The sequence below is a fragment of the Mastacembelus armatus genome, chromosome 9 (genome assembly GCF_900324485.2).
Source record: "Mastacembelus armatus chromosome 9, fMasArm1.2, whole genome shotgun sequence".
Taxonomy (NCBI): domain Eukaryota; kingdom Metazoa; phylum Chordata; class Actinopteri; order Synbranchiformes; family Mastacembelidae; genus Mastacembelus; species Mastacembelus armatus.
The window spans coordinates 11,069,128-11,090,721 of record NC_046641.1 but is presented as its reverse complement, the minus strand read 5'-3'; the positions used below and the strand labels follow the sequence as shown (position 1 = coordinate 11,090,721).

General features: G+C 40.6%; 1 protein-coding gene across 14 annotated transcripts in view; it reads right to left on the bottom strand.

The window, feature by feature from the left end:
- The window catches only part of mef2cb (myocyte enhancer factor 2cb), a 70,647-nt gene extending 50,595 nt beyond the window's left edge, over nucleotides 1-20,052 (bottom strand). For 13 of the 14 annotated variants that reach the window (XM_026322694.1, XM_026322697.1, XM_026322699.1 and 10 more), the window contains exons 1-2: nucleotides 19,808-20,052; nucleotides 12,353-12,482 (exon numbers count right to left, since the gene is read on the bottom strand). The gene's annotated coding sequence lies outside the window, so the exon portion shown is untranslated. Of the gene's footprint in view, nucleotides 1-10,024; nucleotides 10,555-12,352; nucleotides 12,483-19,807 lie in introns of those variants that run through there. The other variant, XM_026322695.2, reaches the window with a different exon arrangement.
- Nucleotides 20,053-21,594: the final 1,542 nt, after the last annotated feature.

Below are 21,594 nucleotides of genomic sequence, written 5' to 3'. Positions count from 1 at the left end.
ATCCTTCGCTACGTGGGCTCCGACTCTTTCAGTGAGAAAAATAAGAGAGGCAGAGAGGAAGCTTTAAACAAATTTGAGTGATTTTGGAATTGTACGTCAAGTCGTGGGGAAATCCCCCAAACAAAAAGGCAGCAAACTTGAACAATTCTGCATTCCTGTCGTCTTCTTCTTATTGTCATTATTATTGCTGTTCATTTAATAAAAGTTATTTTGTCTGAAATATGAGATGAAAATGGAAAGTAATACCGCAAAGGGGCAACAAAACAACCATACCCGATACTATATATAAATAATTTCTTCTCCCTCCTCTTCCTCTCTTTTGCACTCTTATCCTTGCCATCGAGCATCAATCGTTATTTATTTATTTTTTCCTATTTGGGAAGTAAAGGACTAGAGTGGAGAAGTGGAGGAGTGAAGGCCTGAGGGATTGAGAGACGACGGACAGAGGGGGCGGCGACGAGTTGTGTTCGGTTCACATGGCTCGCTCCTTCGTTGAATTTTTCTCTTCTCCTCTGTGTTGCGAGCTGGTGGTTCAGTGAAGGACCTGGCTGCCTGGAGTTCCCCCCCCCCCCACACTTAAATCCCTCTGCTGCGAGCACAGCTGCACCGTTCACATAACCTCGCCTGCCCCCTCCTACTCCCCCCACCCCTCCCAGCTAATGATAGCAGAGCACGTCCCCTTCACAAGGCAACAGCTTTTTCCACTTCATGTACATACACACAAACCTGGCGCGCACGCACACACATAAGCATCGGACACACGCGCAGACTAGCGGGCACATCATATCCCTTTTCTCTCTCTTCTCCTCCTCTCCTGTTCTTTCCCTTCAGTTTTCTCATATCATTCAATTTCTTCCCCTTCTCTTCACCCTGAGAAAAAAGTCCCCCAGCCTTATGACCCAAGGAAGGCCTGAGAACGTCCTCCCCCCACACCCCCACCCACACACAACAACATATACACGCACACACACACACACACACACACACACACACACAGCCTACTTAACCCACCCCTCCAACCCCAAACTCCACATTTGTCTCTCCCTGCACAGCAAGTGACCTGCATCACAGCTGTGTGTGGGAATTTGCATGGGTGGGTGTGTTTGTAGGAGGGTTGAGTGTGTGAATGTATGTATTTTCACATACCTGCACACGTCACTGTTAACACCACGGACGCTGCATGTACTGTGCTGCACATTTTTCCACTGTGTGTGTGTGTGTGTGTCCATATGAGCATAGGAGGAGGGAGCTGAGGGCAACTCTGGGCTTCTGCTGCGCTTACAGTGCATTATCCCAAATAAACAACTCATTACACGTGTACTTAACCAAGGGGAGCTGGCGAGCAGTGGAAGCTAATCCCCGTTATCGTTCCCAGCGTTTCACTTCCGATTAGACTACAGGGAACAGGAGTCCAAGAAGGTAGGCTGCTTAGTGCAGGAGGAGGAAGAGTGAGGAAGAGGCGAGAGGAAGAGAGAAGAAAGAAAAGCATCTGAGTTAACTTCTCACTGGTGTCTCTCTTTCCTATAATATCCTTTCTCACTCTATCTTCCTCTCTCACTCTCCCACTACCCTCTTGCCTTCTCTCCTTCCCTGTCCCTGTGGATTTTGCACAGCTCTTCCTTGTTTTCGACCATCTCTCAGAACTGGGTCATCGACAGACTGTGCAGCAACATTTTGAAGAACATGGGAGCGGGGGGGGGGACGTATTCTTTCTACAGTAGGAGAACAATCCAAGGCTTCTTTAACAAGTAGCCCGCTTATCAAATTAAGCTGTCAAAAGCACATTATTAACAGGCTGCACAATTCCCTTCACATAGAGAGGGGGGAAAAAAGCACATTCAGAAAAAAAATGAATGATTTCTCTTTTGCTGTGTAAAGAGACGGTCCACCAAGGGCTGTTAAGCTTTTCAAAGATTTCTCTCTCCCTGTATTTCACTCTTTCTGTTCCACACTTAATATGATTACAGGGCCCCTATTAGGGGCCAAGATGCAGAGAGCAACTCATTTCCAGGGTGAACAATATATCTGTCTAGGATGCGGCAGGAATGACACTCATTTTTGAAAGAATTAAAAGCTTTCCATGGACTATTTTTCCACCTTCTACTAGATGGAAACAAATACTTGTGCCAGGTGACAGTTAACTTGATAAAAGAGCATCTAAAGTTATAAAATATGGATTCAAGACCAAATAATTAAATGGTTCAATGAAGAAATATGCCCAGTTAAGAGATCATTTCCCTCTCATGAGGGACAAATTCACAGTTATTTTAACACTGGATAACATGACCCTTTTCATAAATAGATATTGCACAGACAGCCAATAATAAGTCACGTCTACCTTCAAACCAGAACCTAACATAATTATCAGTGAAGGAATAACTCACACCTTTTTTGAGTGCTCTGTCATTCCAAAACTCTCATTACCTTCAAAAATGTGAAGCCAGATCATCCCATAAGAAAGTGAGAGCAGAATGTGAGGGAAACAGTGTACAGCAGTGAGCCAAAGAGAGAAAGTTAACACTCTCACTGCTGTTCACATGGCATATGCCTGAGATGCAGAAATGAAATTAACAAGACACCTCGGCATACAGATGGCAGAGAGGAGAGAAAACCACCCTATGACCTTACACTCTTAGAGTAGGTGTTGAAAAAACACAGTTCTCAATTTGAAGAGATTCTATTGTGTTGCCATCTTGACACTCCCCTTGACACCTTATACTGTGCTCTGTGTTTGTAAAAAAAAAAAAATTTTTTTTTTTTTTTTTTAATCCTAACTTTACAAAATCTAACAGTGTCAGCTAAGGCTGCTCATGCTGAACTGCCAGGTCTTTTGTATTTTACTCCAGAGACTGATTTTCTCACACCCTCAATTAGGGTCCCATCCTGTTTGCTCGGCCCCCGAGGGGCTGCTCTGTCATAGCCTGGAGTGGGCCGGCGGTGGATGGATGTGACGTGGAAGCACTGGGACTCTACTGCAGGGAGGCTGGAGCCACGACAGGTATCCCCCCACACTTCCTTGGCTATTTATAAAACCATGAGTCCAGCACAGGGCCAAAAATACAACAGAGGCCATTTTTATCTCAAATAATAAAGACGGCGCACTCCCTTATTCACACACTTTAATCATCACACATGCAAACACCAGGATCAGGAAAAAATATTCAACCTCAGCATACATAAATTAACAACGAATACTAGCAAAGTGATAAACTCCTCACTAGACAATGAAACCACCTCTGTTCTCCTACAAAGCATGCTCCAATGTGCACATCCACACACACACATACACAGCAGACAAAAGTCAATATCAAGGCTGAGCTATTTCTGTAGAGAGCACTATTTAGTAAGTGTGGGCTGGTTGCCAGTATTCTCCTCAGTAGCGTCTGGGCGTCATTGCACTGCTGCTGTTATACAAACTCACCTCTTTCCTCTCTCACCCGCTCCTCACCCTTTCCACCCAACCCACTGTTTCATTGTCAGTGCTCTCTCTCTCTCTCTCTCCCTGTTTCTCTTCTACACACACACACAAGGTTATTTGTTTTTCCACTGGGTCGAACCCCAGTGCCAGGTGAAAGCATCTATTGGCAGGATAAAGAGAGTGGCTGGTGTGAGATCACAAGGCCCCACTCTGGCCAGTAAACCTTGAAGTGAAGCGCCGGGCTGGAGTTTCAAACAAAGTGCCCGCTCATTCATTATACATGCAACTGCACTGAAAATCTCCTTCTGCAACACCATCTCTTCTCTGCTCTCCCCCCCTCTCTCTCTCTTCTTCTTTTCGTCTTCCTCCCGCTGCCTTTTCTCTCTTTTTTTTCTTTTTTTTCCAGACAGAGCATTCATAAAGTATGAATAAAATTAATGACATCACGAGCTGCACTTTGGAAGAGCCACTGTAGGAAAAAGCCATACATCATGGGGCAGAAGGAGCTGGGCCGAGAGAAATGTAAAAAAAAAAATTGACAGAGAGAGAAAAGGGATGTGTGTGTGTGTGTGTGTGTGTTGGGGTTGCTTCACCCTTCTTCACCCTCAGGGCTCTTTATATTGCTGTGCGTTATTGTGCGTTATTAAGTTTAATTTCAGAGGCACTTTAGCTGAGAAGTTTGAACACAATTCATTTTTTCTCAAAATTCTTCATGTTGCTGCAATTCACTTTTCTTTTCTGTGTTTCTTTGTCCTGCTTTGTCCTGACTTTTTGGGTCAGCTGAGTAACATTAAGTGTTCAGAACAGTCTTGTGTGGCGCATTCTTTTACAGGCTGGCCTTTGGTGTGGGAATGGCACAGAAGACAGTGGAAAGAAACACTGGTGTGGACTTTGGCAGGACACCGTCTGGTTTAGCTGTGCGCGCTGCAGACGAGGGAGAGCACTGAGCGTGGATTCTTATACAGCTTTTTCTCAACTTAGATGGTGTTAACAGCATTTTCAACAGCATGGTCCCCTCGGAGTTGAACAGCAAACCTCCTGATGTTACAGACTTTGCTTAGATATCTGAGACTCTACGGTGAAGCAAGCATCATATTTAAGACTGTAATATTCTCCCTTAGCAGAAAAAAAAAGAGATAGATATATCAATCGCTCGCACTGCCTATTATTGGAAATTTAGCATGACACTGTTCCATTACAAGAGCAACATCACACAAAAGCCTGACTGGGTAGAATTTGAGTCCTCTTTCTACTGAATCCAGTAGGAACACAAAATCTGCTAAAAATACGCAGTAGCAGTGCTCAGCAGCAGCATGGATGTGGAGCAGTGGCAGCAGCGACGCAGACTGTGGCAGCCGAGCGAGCAGGGGTTTCAGATGGATGTGAGCTTGTGCGAGACCAAGGCACAGAGCTACCTCTGTGTGTCTCACCGGACTATGTTGCAGAATGACTCGGCTATGTTGCAGGCGTGACAAAGATAAATTACTGCCACTGGAAAACATTTCTACATTTTTTTCTCACCCCCTTCTCCACACCTCTTTTTTTTTTTTTTTTTTTTTTGGGCATTGGGTGTAGTCCAAACGTGTGCCGCACCAAAGGGAGGTGGTGGTGGTGGTGGAGGGGAGGGAAGGGGGAGGGGGTTCTCTCTGAAAATATATTAGGGGAAAAGAAGTTGCCCTTCACCTTTCACAGGTCAGGTACTGTATTTTATCAAGGATCCCTCCCGTCGCCAGATTTATGCACATGGACAGCAAACAGTTCTCCCTCAAACTAACCCTTAAAACTCACTAAAACGCGTTCCCAGTTAATTGTGGATTTACCGCAGAACATATTTAAAGCAGGCATTACAGAACTACTTGCTAAACGTGCAAAGGAAGGCAATTAAACTAAATGTCTAGTAGGGAAGTTAATAAAGTCATTTTTAAATATGTTAACTCTCGTGTATCTCTTATTTTAACATGAAACATCGAGCCTTGATGCTCAGACATTCAGCCTGATCTGAACAATTCAATGTTTAGACAAAGCAATCCAAACTCTGCTCTATTCTAAATGTTTCTCTTTTTCTTATCATTCTAAGTTGTCTGCTCCCAGAACTCCTCCAGCCTTCTCACCTCCCCAGACTCTCTGGCTGTCCAAATATTTCAGGGAGCAGGCCTCCAGTATGGTGAGGTGTTTTTGGGTGTCTCTATAGGTGGGCTGCAGCTGACGATATGATTGTGTGGTCGGCACTGCTGCACACAGACCACCCAGCAGGCAGCTGCTGCAATAATGACCAACAGGCCAGGCAGGAAACAGGAAACAGGAAGAAGAAGGCAGGACATCCTGTTCATCTAGACCAGTGTACTAAGCATGGCATTACCCGAAGCATCACTGTTTAATGACGTATACTTGATCAGAGGCCTCTGCTCTTATCTCAACCCAGCTCAAATAATTTTTAATCTACATATTTGAACTGTGCGTCTCTGTCTTTCTGTGCATCTGTCTCCTCAGTTTGCCTTTTCAGCCCTCACACTGACACTCTTTTCCAGACTACTCCATCATCCCAGACATCAAACCTCACCCTCTTCAGTGTGAGAATAAAGGAGAGAGAGAAATACACGCATTTTCATTTGAATATACACCAGCAACAACCTCACAAAACTCAGACAAAAAAAAAACAAAAGCACAAACATTCCAATGCATAAACAGAGACAAGACACAAACTTGAACGCACACACACACACACACCTACCAGACACTCAGCACATACTGACAGACAAATACACAAAGAAACAGCAAACACAAAGCACAGCACAGCCAGAAGTCTACTTTATGCAGAAATATTCTAAAGTGTGTTTTACAATACAATTAAACATCAAAGGCTGATATATTCCTCTGTGATCTTTAACACCCCAGTGAACAAACCCCATACACCCCCATCCACTTACAGCGTACAGAGAAAGTTGCTGAACGTCACCGCTAATTACTAGATAGAGACAGAAGAAGACTTTGCATCATTATGCAAAAACCAGGACATATTCAAATATATGCATTCAATCACCATAAACCATTCAAGGACTGTGTTATTTAGTTTAGATTATTGTTTTTTAAGTTTTATGAGTAATTGCAGCTCTTAGACAGATATACAGACAGTGCTCCTAAGGCAATGAAACATTTGGATAAACAGTTCTAACATGCACAACAGTTAGGACAATGAAAGGGAGATCTGTTCAAAATGAGTAAATAAACACATGGTGAGGCTGAGCCCGATGCTTTTCATTGGCACAATAAAAACGGATCAAAATGATAAAAAGGAGACTTTTCCACCCATGTGGCAACAGAGGGAACACCTGCCTTGTGCAATAAACAGGAATACAACAAGCCCTAGAGTTAATATAAAACTTAAACTAAAAAGGCAAGAAAAAAAGTTATTTTAAGCAAGTGGCTTAACATTTTGGCATTATTTGTGTCAGATAAATGAGAGTTTTTCCTTTATGTGTCACACTGAGATTTTTGGGGCTCTCTGCAACATGTATGTGAAAGTACCTACACCAAAATATACTAGATCATTTGCAGGATATAAAAAGAAGCTGATAGTTTAAAATATTTTATGCTCCTTTATATATGAGATAAATACAATTCTCTACAGTTGACTCTTATATTACAATCTTATTTGAGCCAAAGGGCACAAAGTCCAATTACAGTTCTTCAATATCTACCTCCAGATCTTGCCAACCTGCAATCTGCAAATGAGTGTTTTACTGATGTTTAACTGAGCAAACTCTGCAAACCCCTTCCAAAATATTTGAAACCATTACTGAAAAAAAAAACTTTAAAGCATAGCAAAAGGGGCTATTAAATTATTTGCTTAAACATAAATGCTGCTGATGTTTCCATTAAGAATAATGTTTTCTTAGATCTAGTTTTCCAGAAGGAGGGATCTTGAAACGTGCCTTCTGTACAGTATTAAATGTCTATGCTCTGAGGCTGCACAGTGGTATACTTTACCCTGTCTGTTTTCAAAGATGCAATCTTGATAGAACGCTAACTCTTTCTTTCTGGTCATGCTTGTAATGGCCTGCCTGTAAACCTAAAGTATTCACACATTTAAGTGTACTATGAGACATTTTGATTAAAGATATTAGCAACGGTCCTTCCTGTGCTGATTTTGTCTTGAATGCTTAGAAAAGGCATGGCAAAACCCTGACCATGGCACACAATGTGTCTCTTCCCTTCACTTAACTAAAGCTTTACTGAGCCCCTTGTGTACAGCAAAGTGCCCTGACAATCAGCTCAATGCCTTGGCCAATCACAGGGACACGGGACCTTCTAATCCCTCTCTGTGAGAAGGGTAAGAGTATGTTGTCACTGTTGGTTTTGTGAATTAGTGGACAAAAATCCCAAATGATTTGTCAAGAGAGAGACGTCTTAAGGAGAATAAGGGAAACAAAAGCAGTGCAGGCCAGATAGTGTGGGTGTCGGTGTGTGCATGTGTGTGAACGGAACAGAAAGGAGAGAAAGTAGATGAACCATGCTTTTATTCCATGCATTTGTGTGTGTTTTGCATGCAACTGTGTAAGTGCGTGCATGTGTGTAAGTGTGTGTGTGTTTGTACAAGGTCTCTGAGATTACAAAGCTTGGTTGACAGAGTCCTCTATGTGTAATCGTGGGTCCACATGCGAGCGCTCACCTTCCTCTGAGCGGATTAACCTAACGCTAAATCCCAAGAGAGCAACAGGCCAGACAGACCACATAGAACAACTTCATTGACAATGGGCAGAATAGGAAAGGCCATGTGTTAAATCTTTTTTTATGGACTAATATGTATTTTATTTCTGAGTAAATAACTCTATATAAAACAGCATAAAGGATTATAAAAAGTAAGAGGAGAACACACAGGACACTGCATCCTCTTAAAGTGTAAAAAACGTATCGCAAATGTTGAATATACTTTCTAGTGCCTATTTTTTTTTTTTTCCAAACTGAACTAACTGTGAAAAGCAATCAAGCAGTAAATGACTTGTGTGTATGTTGAACGCCTCTCACAGGCTCACAAATTAGGTTGATATGCTGTAGCACACAGCAACAATTTTTCACTTAAACCAGAATGCCTTCAAAATATCTCTCCAATAAACAGTTTTTCAAATGTAATAGTTCTTATAGATCTCCAAATATGCTTTGAATATTTTAATAGTTTTGTTAAGTCGAAGAACCTGCAGCTTAATAGTTTTTTTTTTAAACTTTTAGAATGGATTTATTTCAGAGATTAAATTCCTGTTAAACTTTAGAGCAAATTCACAAGAATATGACTATGGAGATTTACTTTTATGCTTATATTAATGAGCATCAGTTACATGCACATAGCCTAATAAATTCCACAGTCGGTCTAAATGAAAATGAAGCGTGCAGTAACTTCAAATTTCATTACCATCTTTTATGTGTATTTGCACATTTCATCAGCGGGCCTTATATTCACACTGTAAGTACAAAACAAATAAATCCATTTTACATTTCCACTGTTGCAACCTGTGAATGTTGCCACAGGTTAATTATGCTGTCGTTATTAATCCTCTCACTGCAACAGGTTCAGTTGAGCCACATGAGACTGAACTAAAGTCACCCTATAAATATATCATTTTCACTGAAGTGCAATTAAGCCTAAACAATCCCATTCAAAAAGTCACAGTGAATAAATTATAATCCAGACTGAACATGCCAAAGCTTCTCTAAAACACTGATTTGCAATGCTGTTATCACTGTGACTCTGCTCTGCGTGAATTAATGTCACACAGGCCTGACAAAGTGCTTTTCTCTATTAAACTTTAGAAATGATGTTCACTCTTTTTTTAATTGTATTAATAAAAGTTGTCCATGCACGTGTTTCCCTAATTTAATGTATGATAACAGGGTAACTGTTATCATTAATACACCTCGGTTTAGTATATTTAAATTGCTGGTAGAGATTTACAGTATATATGTAGAAAGTGAGGTCATCATATGTGTAAGGAGTCCCCATACACTCCTTTGCTTTAATTGCAACAAATTAACAGAAATTTTAAAACATCTAATTTACATTTGTTTTTTTTCTTCCCCTATAGTCTTTAACTGTTTTTATTAAGTTTCTTGTATTATTTAGTAAACCATCAGCTATTTTAAACGCTATCACATTTCTAAGCTCCTAATGTAACTTTTCATGCACCATGCCATACTGCATTACAGCAGAACATGCCTCATTATGTTATAACTAAGGAGGGCATATTCAGTAGCTGAGGCTTTGGGGCTGTGCGCCTGCATGTGGACACGAGAAAGCTACACAAGGTCGACTCAGCAAAAGACTACCTAAAAAAAAAAATTTAAAAAAACGAGACAGACCTTGACTCTCCTAATAGACCATAAACAGCTATTTAATGTCAGCCTGTAATTATGTGACATATGTCACCAGGCATAAACCGATCGGGGTCACAACAAATCAATAGACGCAGTTACTGTACTTTCTTGAGGAGGCAGCGCGCATCAAAATAGACCCTCAAGTTTCCCTCTGGAAGATTATAAATAACGATCATATGATGCAACGTGTCTTGTGGATGTTTGCGAGTGAGTGGCAAGTGGTGTGAGCGCGGTACTTACTTTATTTCGCGTGAAATCTTGTCCGGGTGAAGTGAAAGCTACAACAAGCGGTCCGCCGGTTGTTTGGTCCGGCCGATTGACAGGAAAGGCTGAAGCCGCTGCTTGATGGGGACGCACTTCGCCAAGACGCACTTAAAATCCAGGAGCGCAATTTAGCAGAGGACGTCGCCGGGAGGAAAAAAAAAAGTAACCTACAGTACGTAGTAGGAGTCTCTATAATGTCAGCGAAAAGTACTCTCTCTCTCTCTCTCTCTCTCTCTCGCTCTCTCTCTCTCGCTCGCTCTTCCTCTCTCTCTCTCTCTCTCTCTGATCGGACAGTGTCTGCTCAGAGGCGGCGAGCACGCTTCGCCTGGTCTCTCTGCGAGGTGCCGGTGAGAGGGACCCGGTGGCGCGGTGGAGCGGCTGTGGCGGTGGAGGTGGTGCTGGTACACTGCTGGACGTCTGGAGGTTGATGTTGAGAGTCTTGTTTCTGTTCCTTCCCACAGTCCTGACCTAGTCTTTCCCTAAACCCTCTCCTCTCCCGGTACGAGGAGAAATAATCGATTTTTTTTTCTCTCTTTCTTTTTGACTCCTGAAAGGGGGCGGTCTCACATTTCCCAACTCCACTTTAATGGCACGGCTCTTAATGCTTTATTATCGCTCCAGCCCCGATAGAGTGGACGCACAATTAACTGCTCAGAGAGGACCACTAGAGGAAGATGATGGGGAATGTGCGCTTTAACTAATGAAGCAACGGGGAGCACGTTACACGCCCGCAGCCGACTTTAGACGCCTAAATCTGTGCTGCCAAAGTTGATGATTTGGTTCTGGCAGATTCGGTTTTCGCGTGTTGTTTATCACATCAAATGGCATGCACCCTAACTTTAAAAGCCCCACTTTAAGAAAAGTATATATTAATATCCTCGTATTTAATGATCTAGCCTCCTTTGTTACAGAAAGTTTATGTCTTGATAGAAATAAACATCAACTGTAGGAGACAAAATGATTTCTATCTCCACACTTTAAAAAAAAGAACTTCCAAGGCTCAGTTTTTTTTTTTTTTTGCTAGTTACATTGCATTGCTGTTACTATGGACCAACTTATATCTTTTGTTTAATAAGCCCCTACCATATACCCCAACCATTCAATTCTCAACAAAATTCTTCCATGTTTGTGCAGCATGAACGCTGCCTCCTTTCTGAGTCACTACAAACTTTCCACCTCCTGCACGCTGCCAATCATCCTCCAGGACCCTGCTATCTTCTACAGATAAGCCCTGACTCAGACAGTAACCATAGGGGAATTACCAAGCCTTTATCCATCCAACCAAATGATTTCAAAACATCCACTCTATTAGTGTGAAGATAACAATTAGAACAGCAAGTTTGCCACTTCAGATAAGGCACAGACAGGCAGTGCACTGGCTTTCTGTACAGAGATGTATCCCAGATAGGCCTTGTAATCCCGCAGTTCTATTATGCTCACATTATATGGGTGCTGTATCAGTTTAAAGAATTTTATTGTCTGTCTTGATTGAAGACTTACAATACACCATTAGGTCTCATGTTGGAGCTTTTTACTCAACATGTGTGTTTGGAGTGCAGTAACAGTATTTTTGGATCGGTCCAAAGTTTACAGTTTATAATCTTTAGCGTTGCCACGTAAAATATAAAGGCCAGTGTTCTCCTTGTCAGGGTCAATTATATCCTTACCTTAATTGTTCTGGCAGTGGGGCATCATGCTCTTTTTACAGAAAATGTTCCTCTATCCGCACATAATAAATGATATTTTATGAATGTAGACAAACAGCAAAGTGTTCCCCTGGTGAGCTCAGCTTTGCAGTACATGTGTGAAGTGTAAATGGACACCAAGCAGCACCCTAATCATCCCCTTCTTTTGATGTTCACCTGTGAAGCCTAAGCCCTGTATGGAGCCAGTCCCCCAGTGTGTCAGTCAGGGTAGGAAATCAGTTAATAAATAAATCAAGCTGGCTAATCTGCTTGACGGGCAGACTTTACAGCCTGTAACTGAAGCCACTGGTGTCTGATGACTCGGAATACCACCTTCACATCACCTGACCTTTTAATCTTTAATAGCATTTCCTCTGGCCCCCCAGACCTCCATAATAATCAATATGGTGTAGTCTGTTCGACACAGTGGGTTCATAAATGCAACATGGCAGATAGCAATGGCATCACATATCAGCGTGTATGAAGCATACAGATAATGACACCCTTAATAGAGATGATTTCCTCCTTCCAGACCTTTTAGAGAGTGCTACTGGCAATTGCATTAAATCTCTCACTAACATATGGACACCTGTGGGTGCCTGTGTGATCGTACACTTACCACATTCAATGTTCCTTCTTTTGCTGTTTTCCGTATCCTCAATCTCGTTGCTTGCTGTGGTGTCTGTCAGCGATTCATCGGAGAGGTCCTTTCAGTGTTCACAATGCTTGAGGTTGTCTTTGGTTGGCACCTGGGAAGGGAAGTAACATAGGGAAGCGTGAGGAGAAGAGAGAGTGGAGCTGCCAGTGAAACGGTACCTGTTTGCATTATGTGCATGCACCTTGCACATACTGTCTTGTGCATGATCCATGTTAAAGTCTGTGTGTGTGTGTGTTTATGTGTGCATGTGTGTGTATGTGAGTGTGTGTGTGTGTGTTGAATAGCCATATGAACTACAGAGAAATAAATGGGGGGAGTTGGATTGAATATATTTGAATGGTGAAAAATCATTAAACAAGGCAAACACTGGCTCATGCATATTCATTAATGACTGGCTTGTCTAGAGGGATAAACTTATAGTGAAGGCATACTAACAGCCTCATTCTATGCTCACGTATTTAATGCAAAGTAGGGAAGACCTACTGTACATTTTGCTCTACAGAGTGGAGGTCTATGACTAAATCTAAATATGGTGAAAACAACTCAGTATATCATGTATATTATTATATTATATTGTATTGTGTCATACAGATTGTGTCACATTATACCTTTTAGAGCTAAAAAAAAATAAAAACACAACAAGCAAGCAAGATGGGTTTACTGTGAATTAGATATTACAGTTTGTATCATTTGTGTCATCTTGAGCTGAAGTGTTTTCTTTTTTAAATCAAAGTCAATTATCAGTTTCTTGCCATCTGAAACTATATCAGGTTAACTCATTAGGCATTGTCTCTCCCTTCTACTCTTAGAACATACAATCCTGAACTTATGTTGTGAGGGGTGTAAAGTGTGTCAAGTGTTGGGTTGACAGTCCCATCAAAGCCTGGTGGAGAAAAATCAACAGCTTGCCAAAACAATTATGTAATTTCAAATATGTCAGCGTGTGTATGCACACACTTTAGGCTTTTGGGTAAATGAAATTTCGTGAGGTTTGGCATCAGCCGTGCATAAAAAGAGAAGAGGGGAAGCTGTGACTGGATGTTAAGTCAAACACATAAGTGCGGTTTGCTGATATTGATCTTGCTTGGATTGTTTCTTAAGCCTCTCCTGGCAGTCACTTCACAGCATGTTTCTCACACACACACACACACACACACACACACACACACACACACGCAGTGCAGCTCGCTTGAAAATGTGTGTTTTTTTTGTAACGGAGGGAGAAAGAAAGGAATGCCTCTCTCAAGAAAAAGATAAACACAAACACATTTCCAGGGCAAACAGGAACAGCCCGGGCTCAGTGCAATCTGTTGTCGATCATGCTCACGTGAAAACACAATCTGCCTGTCACAGTAGATGATGTTGTCAAGCACTCTTCCTCACTGCTCCTGAGAATTAGCCAGCTATTACAGAAGCACTACCAAACACATGGAGTATTTTGTTGTATGTCAGATATATCTGTGGATCTTTCCAGCTTTATTTGGTATTTACCGCTTTCAGTCATTCTTCTTACGTTCATTCCCTAATGAATTTGAGAGACATTTGTTGTTTGACACTAGTTCGATGCTACAGAGAAAGATGTGCTTATTGTAAGGGCAGTTTGTAATACTATCCGTCATGGCTGTTATTTCATGTATTATTATTATTTTTCTCTTTACACAAGTGAAAACATAAGCCTCACCATGTTAATTTTCTTTGTTCATCTTAACAGATGAAATATATATTGGACAGTATGATGAGTCTGAACATCTGGGTTTTGTTCTCACGCAAAACATACTCACTTTAGAAGTCAAGAGACATTTGCCTGCCATTCTGCTCTTGGTCTTTGTGTCTGTCATCCACAGTGTTATATTACATGAGTTGGAGTTCCTCATTAATAAGTTTTATAATGAAACTCAGAGGGCAATATCATCAGTAATTATGTTCACAGGAATTGTAGCTCTGTACAGTATAATTATGGGAGCAAAGGTGAGAAAATCACTTTTAATTAACTGAAATCATATGTCCTCATATTGCAAAATATATAAAGCAAAGAAATTCTTGATTCTGGGAAGTATTTATTTGTACACTCAAATGAGCTTTTGTAATATAAAGGTGCCATTCCCCTTTCTAAATTTAGCTTGCAGGCAATATTATCTTGCTAATTTTTCCACTGAAAGAAACTGGTAAAGCGGTATGTTCAGACTGTTTTTGACTAGAGACCATACACGCTGTGTTCACTGTCTTTACGAAATATGTTATATGTAAATATATTTTGATATACATAAATATTGTGTATGTAAATAAAACACACTACCATGAAAAATGTCATCAATGTTACTATACATTAAACAGATTTTTGACTTGGACTTTAATTGATCCCACATTTCTCAAATATAAAACCAGCTCAGCAGTTTTGTCTGCAGCTGCGATTCAAAGTATGAAACAAAAGCAAAAAGAAAATAAAAGTTCTGTCTTCTTATCCTACTGCGTTCCATGATGGTATGACTCATTTTTTCAGTGAAACCATACAGAGCGCTAATTTCAATAACAAGTTTTACTGCGTTATTTGGCCATTAACAGTCTGACCAGCATGAAATTAACTGTACCATTTCATACATGTCCTTGACCTTTGAGTTTAGCAGCCTACTGGGACACGGCATACAAAACCTGAATGCAAAAACTTGAATAACAAAGTCAGGAGGCCCCTGAAACTGTAATGACCATATAACAACCCCTTACCTAGCAGTGTCAAACGAGAGTCGGCTCTGGTGATTTGCATGTGTCGTGTTTAAGCAACAATATTCTGCCCGGACACCTTTTATGCATTATGGATGAAACACAAGTTGGACAACAAGCTCTCCCTTTGTTGCCTGCCTGATGCTCCAATTACATCACAGGACGAGCTCCATGGTCCTGTGACTGACTGAGACACAGTGCCTCTAGGTGAGTTGTTGATCAGAACTGCTGCTTCTTCACTCTATTACATGTCTATGTGTCTCACACACACACACACACGTACGCACACACACACTCACACTTACAGTGCTACATGCTGAGAAATTCACACCAATCTTTGTCACCGAAATTTGTGACTGTCAAGATGCATTAGGTATACTAAATATGTATATGATTGATATATTTAATGGGACTCGACTGAGTACCTTTTCTTAATTCAAAGACTTTATATCTCAAAGTTAATGAATAATAATTACTTTCATAAGACAAACTTCCAAATAACATTTGGATGTTTAGAAGAAAGAACAGCTGTTGACTACATATATTATTTGATTATTCAGTCTTCATATGTACGGATTAATGTGATGAAAATGACAAAGCTGCTTACCGATTTTACAAACGAAACATTTAATGTCCTGTATGTTATAAATGCAAACATGGCAGGTGTATGCCATATTTCATTCACACACTGGTGTGTAATTAAATTTGTTGCCTGCAGGGGAGCTCTGCATCCTTCTCAATGCCAAATAAACTGTTTTATCGAATAGGTTAACTGGAGGGTACTGCCCATCCAAAGTTTAACCAATATTTTTTTTTTTTTGTAACCCTACATCATTTCTACTTGGTGGGTAGTTCAAGAACAATTTCATTTAGAATCATCTAAACATTCAGGCAAAGTCATTTTATTTTAACACAAATTTTTGTAACCATTAGTCCATTTACAAAAATTCACATTTTTTTAACTTTAATCTACTTGCAATTTAATTCTTTTCCCTGATACTGTCCCTTTTCTGTCCCCTCCTCCTCTCCCTGTATTATCACTACGCTGTAGAGATTGGAAGTGCCACAGATTTCTGTCTGTATGTCAGCGGCTCAAAGTTCTCTTTGTCTCTACGCAATTGCTTCATGTGAGGGGAAAAAAAGAAACTCACTTTCTGCTAATGATTTTTCCTCCTTTTGGATGGTTGGAAAGTAATCCCCTATGAACTGCTCGAACACAGGCACAGTTATTTCATTGTTTTCATTGCCCTTTCTCTAATTGTGGCCATAAAGGGGAGATGCCAATGTTATTTTTTTCTCTCTTTCTATTCAAAGGGTGCCCACCAATGTTTCCCAATGTTGTGCAAGTCTGAAACATTATTCGTGTTAAAATTGCAGCAAAATAGCAGATCCCATGTCTGAGCAAGTTCCATAATCAACAAGCAAAAGTTAAAATTATATTTATACATGCATCCATTTTCTACACAACTTATCCAGGAACAACCAGGGTTGCAGGGGGGCTGGAGCCAATCCCAGATGACAGGACACATCCTGGAATGCCAGTCTATCAAACAAACAAACTCTTGTACTCACATTCACGCCTATAGGCAATTTAGAGTCACCAATTAGCCTAACCCCAAACTGAATGTCTTTGAACTGTGGGAGGAAACTGAAGATTCTGGAGAAAACCCACTGAGACACAGTTCGAACCTGTAAACTCCACAGAGAAAGGGCCCTAGGGCGAACTAGATTCAAACCTAGAACCTTCTTGCCAAGAGCCAACAGTGCTAACTACCACAACATCATGGCACACTGTTTACATAATTTTCATAAAAATGACAGAATTGGTGATCTTGGTTAAATGCCTGCACCAACCCTATGCTTCTCTTTGCCTTCTACTAAACTATGGTCATGACTTTTATTGGTTGATAAGCAACGATACAATTGGTGTGATGTTATGTAGCATGTAAGTTGGAAAATGTATTTGTTATTTATTTGTTAGTCCAAGCAGGTAAAGTGATTTCAGATCACATGTCTTATATTTCTTTTTGTTCACCATTTACTGATGATAATGAGTGTGGTTGAGTGACCTATCTGACCTAACCTGTATGTTCTAAAACAAGCAGCTATAACGTAAGAGCCCACTATTATCAGTGTCTCCAGTTCTCATAATAACCATTAGAGAAGTCCCCCCTGCAGCTGTTGACCTCAGCCAATTCTCTTGACAATTAAAGATCACTCAACATGGCTGCGCAACTTCTCCCACACTCTCAACAAGCAGCTGATCACATCTCACTGTGAAGAAAAGCAAGCTGAGCGGAATATGATGTCTGTCTAAACGAGGGTTCCCCAGCTCTGATGTGTGAGAGTGAGGCCTAGCGACCATTGGCTCAGGCCCTTGTTACACGGAGAAACTTGGCAGACGAGCAGCAGCGTCTAAAGCTCTTTGTGCCTCCAGGATCACCCCCGACTCATTCTTATTCAGACATGATCAGAGGGGAGGCAGGCAACTGAGATTAGCTGCAGATCAAAAGAGCTGCCTCGCGCCAGCGCTCGTGTTTTGTAGATTTAGGCGGCCCCGGCACACAGGCGCGGTATAGTGGCGGCGGAGCGTCTTACTGTTTTCTGGCCTCGACAGTGCTTAGGGGGGTGAACGGAAAGAGAGTTATCATACAGTAGGCTGGACTGCTTTTGGAAATCTTCCAAAATTAAATAATAAAGACGATCGAAAAGAATGAAGAGGAAAAAGAGAGCAAAATTACTATGCCTTTACTGTAAGCCTTAACAGCAGAACAATACTTATGCTTTCTGTGCCATCGCAAGGGAAACCATTTCCATATGTGTAATAGGTCTTGGTTCAGTGATAATTTGTTTAAAAAATGAAACGCACACAGTAACATATCTTCTGTAACTCAAGAGCATCTGGCTCACTGTGGCCCACCAAAATAACCATAGATACTAACTACTAACCTAAATACTGCTATGATTTGTGTCAGCAGCTGTTACAGAATAAACAGCAAATTACTTCTATGCTAAATCGTAACCCTCCTATTCATTTTCACAAAAAATGGAAACAACAAAAACCTGCATTGAACTAAAAATACTATTAAATGTGTGACTATCCTAAATATGGATAACATTGAATTTAATCTGTAATCACATTTCAGACATCACCATTGAAGATAAACATTCCCACTATTCATACTTCATAAAGAACAGCAACAATGAAACTAATAGCAGACTGTGAAGGTGAAATGGCAAGATAAGGTGAGTTTTAAAGGCGGAGAGGCAACTGCGTAACAGCGCTTGCCACCCCACAGGGAAAGAAAACAGCACATTTCCTCAACTCCGCTGACCATCAAAGCCCTGGAATTCAGGGGCAGGAAAGCTAATAAGTGAGGACTGAGCAGTTCCTGTAAACTGGATTTCTCAGGTCTTTACTTTTTGGGTTAATAGTAACTGTTCTGTTGCTATTAACCCAAGTGTTATAGTTTTCCTCTATTTTACTTACAGTTACAGTGTCATTCAAGCTTAGCTCGGAAAGGGTAGAATTAAATTCATTTCCTTATTAATGGTAATTGTAACAGTGGTATCAGCTTATACAATAAATACATGGGATGTAAAATAAAATATAAAAAAATAACTGAAAATATGAGCATATCAAATTTAGGAATAATACTGTTTCCCTTCTTATTTTATCCAAAAGCTACAGTTAAATCAAATGTTAAAGGGAAAATATCCAACAAAGTCGTTCACCACTCATTAAAATCAAACAAAGCCTTTGCTTTAGTATGAAATTCCATTAGGTTGTTTTGGGACTAGTGCCCTACAGTAGAGACCTTCTCTTATGCCTCCTGTGAACCCATTTGTCTAGGAATAAGTCCCTCTCTGTTCATTTAATATGACAAAAGTTTCTCCTTTGTTTTAAAAGTTTGCCCAATATGTCTTACTTAAACACCAAACTGTGTGACGCATATTGCTACTGAAGTGTGTGTTTGCCACTTAGGTAGCTACCTTGAGGGAATGAGTCATTTCTAAAGCAAACAGCATGTTAAGGCCATGCTCTTTTCTCTCACTGATAATTCCAGATTGTGCAATGAGATGTTCTAAGCAATTACCCTTAAAAGTAGCAGTAACCTAAACTGACTGTGAAGAATTAGAAACAGAGAAACAGCACTATATAAAGTTCCACTTTAGCAACTTAAACCATTTGTCTTGCCTTAGAGAAATAAAAATGTAGACTTTTAAACACACAGAGTTCCAGGAGCCTCAATCAAATATTCCCCAACTGCTCCGGAGAGGTGATTGGCAACAGCTGGGACCCGACTCCTCCTTTAGTAGTGTTAGAGCTTTTCTGGTGTCTCTCTACTGTGTCGAGAGCTGGAAAAACTCAAAGTAAACACCTATTAAGTGTATCTTTTGGCGTTGTTCATACTGGTATAGTGATTTCTGTACCTGGCTACATGACAAAGACATCATTCACTAAATCTGGCATCGCTATAATGAAACAATTAGGCAATAGCACTTCAAAATAAATTTTAAAACAGTTGAAACTGAGCAGCTCAAATAGCAAAATTATGGCCTAATCTGTTAAACATGTCATGACCCACTGTGACGGTATGGTTTGAAATCCTCACCAAGACAGGTTTTCCACTGACAGAATGAGATCCAGAGCAGAAGGGAAAAAAGAAAGGGAATAGGTGCACTGTGAAAACTCACCCGTGCCGTTTCTCTGCTTCCCCAGGAAGTTACACCCAGCTGAGGCCCAGCTCAATCAAACAAATCAAAAATTTAAAAGAATAATAATAATAATGAAGAGAAACAAATGAGATAGTTGATAAAAAAGAAAACAAAAAGTATCAACAAACTGCCTAAAATAAATGTCCTGCATGTAATAAAGCCAGACCAGCTGGCTTTGAATAGAAACCCCCGATTTGGGTTGTGTGTTTGTCCCCGATCACTGTCTGAACTAAAACCAGGTCTGGTTCTTTCCAACCAACCATGAGACCCCCCTACCCCACCCCCCCCCACCCCCATCTGTCCCAGCTGAATCCACCTGCCTCCATCACTCCTGGGTAAATTTAGCCTTGTGAGGGATCAGTGACACCCCCTGCACACACACACACACACACACACACACACACACACACACACACACACATACACACACACAAACACTCCAGACCTTTGTCAGCACTGGCATATATGCCCTGGTCTATTGCCCCCCAAGAATGCAAACATCTTCACAGTGGCAAAAAAAGACACCCCTCTCCTTCACATATCCACAACTTCAAACAGTATAGATGACATTGTTATCATTACAGGTACACTATATGTCCATACCTCCATACATAGGTACTACAAACTTCAATGTGTATCTTTAGCCTATAGAAAAGAGACCATCCTACATTAAATGGCCCAGATCTCTACATTTTGGAAGTTGCCAGTTTAGGAGCTCATTTATTTTTCAAATTTGATGAAAGACCTTAAATAAACTATACTGTAACAAATACCGTTACCCTTTTCACAACCAGCATCAGGGCAATCTATGTGAATCACAAACAAATTATCCACTGGAAGAGATTAGCTTGCATTGATAGCATCTTGTCAAATGTCAAAATACCAGGTGCAATGGTATACACCTATAATTTGGTAATTATAAGCTCATTTAACTAAGTATATCTATGACTAAAATCCGCCCACAGTCTTGTTTTTTCAAAGAACCTCAATGCTCAGGAAATGTCATTTTTTTTCATTAATACCTGATAAAAATCATGCATCTCAATCCAGGAGAAAAGTTTAAAGTTTCCCTAAGCCGCTGGCACCCTGACTCTAAGCCATTTCTCTTTCTAAATGATACATTCAGTAGAATGTAAGTATCAACAAGCTTAAACTGTAATATCCTCTGTGACTGTTTGCACATTAGCAGAATTTGTGGGGGTGGCACAGAGGTAATTGTATTTTTATCAAGTATTTTCCAGTCAGGGTCTTATACCTGATGCCAAAAATCTAACGTAGATAATGCAGTGAGTGATACACCCAAATCAGTGTTTTATATATACCTCTTAAACCAGTCAATTTCCTAATGTTGTGATTGATGATATGAAGGAAAGATGAGTAGAACATAGATTGATTTTTTTCCCAGAATACATCCAAAAGAGAAAATTCACTGTGAGAGGAGATAAAACAGTGGCGTTCCCTTGACGGTAGCCATTCACACGTTTCTGACAGTGAAATATATTTTGTATTGATTTAGCTGTATTGTTTACACATTTCTGGGCACAGATAATTAACTAATTTGTTTATTTTTGGAAATGTCGGTCACCAAGACTACCTGTACCCCTATACATTATGTCTGCCCAGGCTGGTATTTGTGATGACCTCATGGACAGGAATTCAGTAATCTTTTTGGGTGGGTGTGGAGTCGGGGAATGGTTGATGGATGTTGGTGGGAGTTCATTTAATTATGACATCCCTAGATGAGGGATGGATATGGTGTCTTGATC